The following is a 7,729-nucleotide window of genomic DNA, read 5'->3' as shown; positions in this document are numbered from 1 at the left end:
TGCCTCATAATCCAAGTACTCCCTTCCTGGCAGCATCCTTGTCAATCTTTTCTATACCCTGGCCAACTCAGTCACATCGTTCGTAGAATTGCACACAGTACTCCAGGTTTGGTCTCCCCAAATTCTTGTACAGTTGCAACGAGTCATCCCAACTCCTGTATTCGGTACCCCATGCAATGAAGGTAAGTGTGTCTAATGCCTTCTTCACCATCCTGTCTATCTGTGTCAGTTTTAGGATACTTTGTACCTATAGCAGAACGACTATTTCTTCTACAATACTCCTCAGCATTCATTGTGTATGTTGCCCCTCCCTAGATGATGTTCTGAAACTTCATCATTTCTCACCTGTTTGAGGTAAATTCCACCTGCTATTCCTCAGCTCGCTTGTCCTATTGACCAATGTCCCATTGTAACCCGAGACAACCTTCTTCACTGTCTATTACACCACCAATTTTAGAACATAGAACAGCTTTTCACCCCATGATGTTGTGCCAATCTTTTATTCTACTCTATGATCAATTTGACCTTTCACTCCCAATCTGCCCATGACCCTTTCTATTTTCCTTTCATTCCTACGTTTATCCAACAGTCTCTTGTGTCCCTAATGTATCTGCCTCTACTACCATTCCCAAAAGTGTGCTACAGCCACTTACCACTCTCTGTGAAAAATCCTACACCTGACATCTGCACTAAACTTTCCTCCGCTCTTCTTGAAACGATATTCTCTGGTATTAACCATTGCTGCTGTGGGAGAAATATAGGCTCTGACTAGCCACAGAATTGATTCCTCTTATAATCATCTACACTTTCTTCCTTTGCTCCAAAGAGAAAACTCCTAAAATTTGGGATCATCTGCAAGCTAATCACACTTCCTACCTCTTACTCAAAACCATTCATGTATATGATGGATGCAATGAATGGGCGGGATGTGGCCTTTAAAAGCAAATGTTCTGAGCTTGTTCATGTCCGCTGTTCAGACATCCAGAGTCTGGGTGAAATGCAGGATGAAATGTTCCATTTTGGAAGCATGCCGGTGAGCACAAATCTTTCCCTTCAGGTCATGGACCTGGAGATGTTCACCTTTGCCTTGACCCCTGCTCCATACTGCTTTTTGAGGACTGAAGAGTTCTTTGGCTGGAGAGGGTGACATCCCTGAATCATGAGAAACTCTCATGTTGTTGTCATCGTCGTGGCTATCCCTCAAGGTCCAGGATGATGGTCTTCATTCTGTTGATCTATTTATGGGCTCTCAAGTGGCTTATGTGTCCAATCTTGGCTTTGAAAGTTCTTCCGCATTCAGGACAGGTAGTTCCAGATGGCAGGTCAGGCTTTGGTTGTTGTTGCCTCTCTTTCCATTTTCTTCTAATTCTGCACATCTGTTGGCTTCAAAAGTTGCTGTTCCTTCTTGGATGATGGCTTGCCAGAGTTTCCTGTCCTTGGCATTGGTTTCCCAATTGTTGATGTCGATGTTACATTTCTTCATGTTGGCTTTTAAGACGTCTTTGAACCTCTTCTGTTGTCCGCCTCTTTTACGTTTTGCATCCTTTAAGCTGGGAGTAGGAGATTTATTTCGGCAGACGTTCGTCTTTCATTCGAAAAGCATGACTGCTCCATCTTAGTTGGTTCTTGATGACGTAGGCTTCAATGCTTGTTGGTTTTGCTTCATTTAGCAACTGACGTTGGTTCTTCTATCTTCCCAGCTGATATTTAAGATGTTTCGAAGACAGCGTTGATGGAACTTTTCAAGTGCCTTCAGATGTCGTCGGTATGTTGGCCAGGTTTCTGATGCATACAGGAGCGTTGGGATTACTACTGCTTTGTACACTAACATTTTGGTGTCTGTTTGGATGTCACGATCATGAAAGACTCTTGTTCGGAGATGTCCAAAATCTGTTCCAGCGCATTGAAGACGATGTTAGATCTCATCATTAAGGTCGACATTGGAGGAGCGGTGACTTCCAAGATACGGAAAATGGTCCACATTTTCCAGCGTTGTTTCGCCAAGTTGAATCGATGGTTCAGTCTGATTTGCCTCAATTGGTGACAGTTGATAGATGGTCTGAGTCTTCTTGGAATTGATGGTAAGTCCAAGTTTCGTGTATGCACGGTTGAAGGCAGTCAGAATCGGTTGTAGGTGGTTTTCTGAGAGAGCTGCAACACTGTTGTCATCTGCATATTGGAACTCGATGAGGGAACTCATGGGTGTCTTCATTTTGGATTTGAGACGGGCAAGATTGAAAAGTCTGCCATCTGTTTTGTAGACAATTTCGGTTCCTGGGGTAAGTTGTCCTTGATAATGTGGATGATTGTCGCAATTAAGATGGTGAACAAAGTTGGGGCTATCATGCATCCCTGTTTTACTCCTGATCTAACTTGAAAAGGCTCACAGTTACTGTTGCTGACCATGACTGTGGCAAGCATGCCATCGTGGAGGAGTCTCAGGATTCCAATGTACTTTTCAGGGCATCCATAGGTGGATAGGACACCTTATATTACCTGCTTAAATTCCTGAATTACCAAGGCAGAGGAGCTATGGGCTAGGCTGCTGCAAATGAGTCCTAACTGCAACTGCAAACAAGAGAAAATGTGCAGACGCTGGAACTCAGCAAGACTGCCAAAAGGTTTTGGACCAAAACGTCAACAGTCCTCTTGTCCATCAATGCTGTCCGGCTTGTTGAGTCCCTCCTGCATGTTGTGGGTGTTGCTTCTCTGCAACGATTCATGCAGATAGAAACTTGATGCCTGATCAACATATGGTGGGCAGTTTGACTTGCTTCAGTGTTGTATAATCAGAGATAGACACATGCTTGGACAAGCAATTGACAGTCAGTTGGACATGTAGATTTGGTTTGGTATTGTATGTTCACAGGAAGATCGAGAGACCGAAATAGAGGCAAAGACGCTGTGAGTGAGAGGGGCCAAGAGAGATAAAGAGATAGAGTGAGAAAACAAAGAGGATGAGAGGAAGTAGAGAGAGGAATAAGGTCAGAGTGACAGGGTCAGTGGCATTGGGAGACAAACAGACTTTAGTGTAATATCTTTTTCATGGAGGGATTGTGACCTCTGCATGGGTGGGGGTGTGGGAGAGTCGAGAGATAGAGATAGACTGGTAGATAGATAGATAGAGAGATAAATGATTCACTGGAGATTCTGCAGATCTTTGGAGAAACCAGAGCAATACACACAAAATGCTGGAGGAAGTCAGCAGGTCGGAAAGAATCCACTGAGGGGAATAAACAGTTTGGGGTCGAGAACTTCCATCAGGACAAGATTCAGAATCAGACTTATTATCACTGACATATGATGTGAAATTTGTTATTTTGCGGCAGTAATAAATTTGCTGAGCCTTAAAGTTATTGCAAATCACAAAATAATAGACATAAAACGAGGAATTATGAACTAGCGCTTATGGGTCCACGCATCGGTCAAAATTCAGAATTCAGATGTCTGAGTGGGAAAGGCTGTTCCCGAATCATTCAGTGAGTCTTCTGGTCCTGTAGTGCCTCCCGATGGTAGTAACAAAAATTACACACAAAATGAGATTTCCAACATCTGTAGATTTGCTCTTCCTAGTAACGAGAAGAGGTTATGTCCCGGGTGGTGGAGGTCTCGGTGATAAACGTCTGCGTCTTGAGGCACCACTTCTTGAAGACGAAACGGACCGGTTAACCTCGTAGGTGCGATCTGTAGATATACAGATCGCTTCAATATGGATGGGCAGAAGGTGGGATAGAGAGAAGAGGACAGGGTGATAGATGATTGGGAATAGACGTAGTTACCAATAGGGAAGTGGTTGGAGACACATCAGAGTCAGATAGCCCGGCTGTGTGTGTGTGTGTGTGTGTGTGTGTGTGTGTGTGTGTGTGTGTGTGTATATGGGGGCTGGAGGCTACTTACTCTGCCAGAGGAATACGTAGGAATAGAGGCGGGGATTTGAACCGGAAATCGGTGGACAGCCGAAAGAGAAGGGAACCCAAAGCAGTTTCCAAGGAAAGAGAGGACTGAGGAAATCGCAGCACAGTGGGCCATTAGGAGGCGCTGGTTTTATACATTACCGCGACACTCCGCCAGCCCCGCCCCCCGTGCCAGCCGGCGCTGTGTGGGAGGCGTAAAGATGGACATGGGACAGTCGCTCGGTCTCAGGCCGTAAGGCAGAAAGAGGGAGGCTTTTGGAACTCTCCCCCTATCTCTGATGGGACGTTGTCCCCCGTGGTGTGGGGGAGGGGGGAGAGGAGAATTCGAGGGCGGTGCTCTCCACAGGATGGTTGAGGATAAAGATTCGGGGGAGTAGATTTAGGATGGAGATGAGAAGGAACTGCTTTTTCCAGAGAATGGTGAATCTGTTGAATTCTCTGCCCAATGAGGCAGTGAAGGCTACCTCAGTAAATACATTTTAAAAAAAGGTTGGATAGATTTCCGCATAGTCGAGAACTAAGGGTTACGGGGAAAAGGCAAGTAGGTGGAGATGAGTCCATGGCCAGATCAGCCATGATCTTATTGAATGGCGGAGCAGGCTCGACTGGCCAGATGGCCGACTCCTGCTCCTATTTCTCATGTTCTTATGTTCCCAGAGAAGGGGAGTCTAAAACTAGAGGGCAGAGGTTAAGACGCGAGGGGAAATATTGAAAGGAGACATGGGCAGTACACCTTTAATGTAAAGGGTGGTGGGTGTGTAGAACGATCGTTCAGAGGAAGCTGTAGGTACGGGGGTGGGATATTACAATGTTTAAAAGACATTTATTTGGAGGTACCTTGTTCGGAAAGGTTTCAAGGGATATGGACCAAAACACGAGCAAATAGGACTATCTCGGATGGATATTCTGCTCGTTGTGGACGAATTGAACCGAAGGGCCCACTTCTTGGTAGTATATTGCTCTATGATGGGCAGATGGGTGCAGGTGGAGGACGGGAGGAAAGGAAAGAGAGAAAAAAAGAGGAGAGGTAGAGAGAACAAGAGGGAGGAGGACAAGAAAGACTGGAAGATGATACAGAAGCTAGAGATCCCGGGTTTGGACAGTTGAGGGTGTGTTGTGTAGGAAACGGTCAAGTGGAGCCGTTCTCAGGAAAGTACACAGGGTGAAGTGTATGGGCAACGTCCCTCTAATTTTGCTTTTATAGCTCTGCGGACCAACCATTATTCTGAGCAGGAAATTTTTACATGGCCTGAAAACTGCAAGGCATTTTAATTTTTTTTGTAATATGCATGAAGTGAATTTTTAGAATGAACCTTGAAAAAATCGCGTTCTTTTAATTCAATTTATTAATTGAAGGGTATAATGCAGTACAGTAAAGAAAACTTATATTGTCATTATATAAAAGAAAGTTCCACTGCGTGGCAACAAAGGCTATGTGCGCGGGAGCATTTCAGTTACTCTGCGGCCACACACCTGTTCCTCAAAGAGGAAGCAGTGACCACATGCCTCTATTTTGATTGGCTATGGGGAAGAGTCCATGTTTCAAGCCTTTCAAGGTAATGCTCCCAGCTCTTTCTGCGCTACGTTGATGGCTGCATTGGCGTTGCTTCATGAGCCCATGCTGAGTTTGTCAATTTCATCAACTTTGCCTCCAACCTCCACCATGCCCTTGCTTTCACTTGGTGCATTTCAGGCCCCTCTCCCATTCCTCGATCTCTCTGTCTCCATCTCTGGAGACAAACTGTCTACTGACATCTTTTATATCCCAAGGATTATCTTAGCTATACCTCCCCCTAGCCTGTCTCCTGTAAAAACGCTATTCTTCATCTCCGCTGCATCTGTTCCCAGGTGAGGCGCTCCTTTCTTGGGCATCAGAGTATCGAAAGCATTGGTTACCTCTATATACCCAGTGCTCCCGATACCTGGAATTGGTGAGACCCAATGGACATTGAGGGACTGCTTTGTCGAACACCTTCACGTCATCTGCCAAAACCAAAAACGGAACTTCCCGGTGCCAACCATTTTAATTCTTATTCTCATTCCTTTTCTGACATGTTGTGCTGGACTGTATGGTCTCCCCTTCTGCCAAGGTGAGACCTTGGTGGAACAGCACTTCATAATCGGTCGAGGTAAGCTCCAATTTATTGCATCGATATTGATTTTTCCTTACAGTAATTGTTTCCCCTCCTGCTCCTTCCAATTTCTTCTATTCCCCACTCTGGCTCTTCTCCTCACCTACCTACCACACCCCCATGGCGTCCGTCCATTTTCCCTTTCTCACATGGTCTACTCTTCCCCTATTAGATTCCCACCTCCCCCCTCTGATCCCAGGTCTCATCCGTGCCGGGTCTTTACCATTTCCTCCGACCTTCAACTGTCTGAGGCAGAACGCTCAGAACGCTTGGTCTCCCTTCGCCCATACCTCAGCGAGTTCCGCGTTCGCCATGACGCTGAACTCTTCTTCCGCCGGCTCCGTCTTCGAGCCTACTTCTTCAGCAAGGACTCTTCCACCCCCACCGATGACCACTTCTCCCGTCTTCAACCCTTCTCCTCTTCATGGACACCCCGCTCTGGGCTTCTGTCTGCTCTGGATCTCTTTATTGCTAACTGCCGACGGGACATCAACGTCTCGACTTCACCGCACCTTGTTCCCATTCCAACCTCACTCCTTCTGAACGCTCTGCTCTCTACTCCCTCCGCACTAATCCTAACTTTACTATCAAACCCGCCGATAAGGGGGGTGCTGTTGTCGTCTGGCGTACTGACATCCACCTTGCCGAGGCACAGCGACAACTCGTGGATACCTCCTCTTATTTACCCCTCGATCGTGACCCCACTGAGGAGCACCAGGCCATTGTCTCCCACAGCTTCACCGACTTTACCCGCTCAGGGGATCCCCCATCCACTGCTACCAACCTTATAGTTCCTACACCCCGCACTTCGCGTTTCTACCTCCTACCCAAGATCCACAAACCTGCCTGTCCTGGCCGACCTATTGTCTCAGCTTGCTCCTGCCCCACCGAACTCATTTCTGCTTACCTCGACACGGTTTTATCACCCCTTGTTCAATCCCTTCCGACCTATGTTCGTGACACTTCTCACGCTCTGAAACTTTTCGATGATTTTAAGTTCCCTGGCCCCCACTGCTTTACTTTCACCATGGATGTCCAGTCCCTATATACCTCCATCCCCCATCAGGAAGGTCTCAAAGCTCTACGCTTCTTTTTGGATTCCAGACCTAACCAGTTCCCCTCTATCACCACTCTGCTCCGTCTAGCGGAATTAGTCCTAACTCTTAATAATTTCTCCTTTGGCTCCTCCCACTTCCTCCAAACTAAAGTTGTAGCTATGGGCACCCGTATGGGTCCTAGCAATGCCTGCCTTTTTGTTGGCTTTGGGAAACAATTTATGTTCCAAACCTATTCTGATATCTGTCCCCCACTTTCCCTTCACTACATCGACGACTGCATTGGTACTGCTTCCTGCACGCATGCTGAGCTCGTTGACTTCATTAACTTTGCCTCTAACTTTCACCCTGCCCTCAAGTTCACCTGGTCCATTTCCAACACCTCCCTCCCCTTTCTAGATCTTTCTGTCTCTATCTCTGGAGACAGCTTATCTACTGATGTCTGCTATAAGCCTACTGACTCTCACAGCTATCTGGAGTATTCCTCTTCTCACCCTGTCTCTTGCAAAAATGCCATCCCCTTCTCGCAATTCCTCCATCTCCGCCGCATCTACTGTCAGGATGAGGCTTTTCATTCCAGGACAGGGGAGATGTCCTCCTTTTTTAAAGAAAGGGGCTTTCCTTCCTC

This window comes from Mobula birostris, chromosome 10 (genome assembly GCF_030028105.1).
Source record: "Mobula birostris isolate sMobBir1 chromosome 10, sMobBir1.hap1, whole genome shotgun sequence".
NCBI lineage: Eukaryota > Metazoa > Chordata > Chondrichthyes > Myliobatiformes > Myliobatidae > Mobula > Mobula birostris.
Note: the sequence above shows the minus strand (reverse complement) of the source record.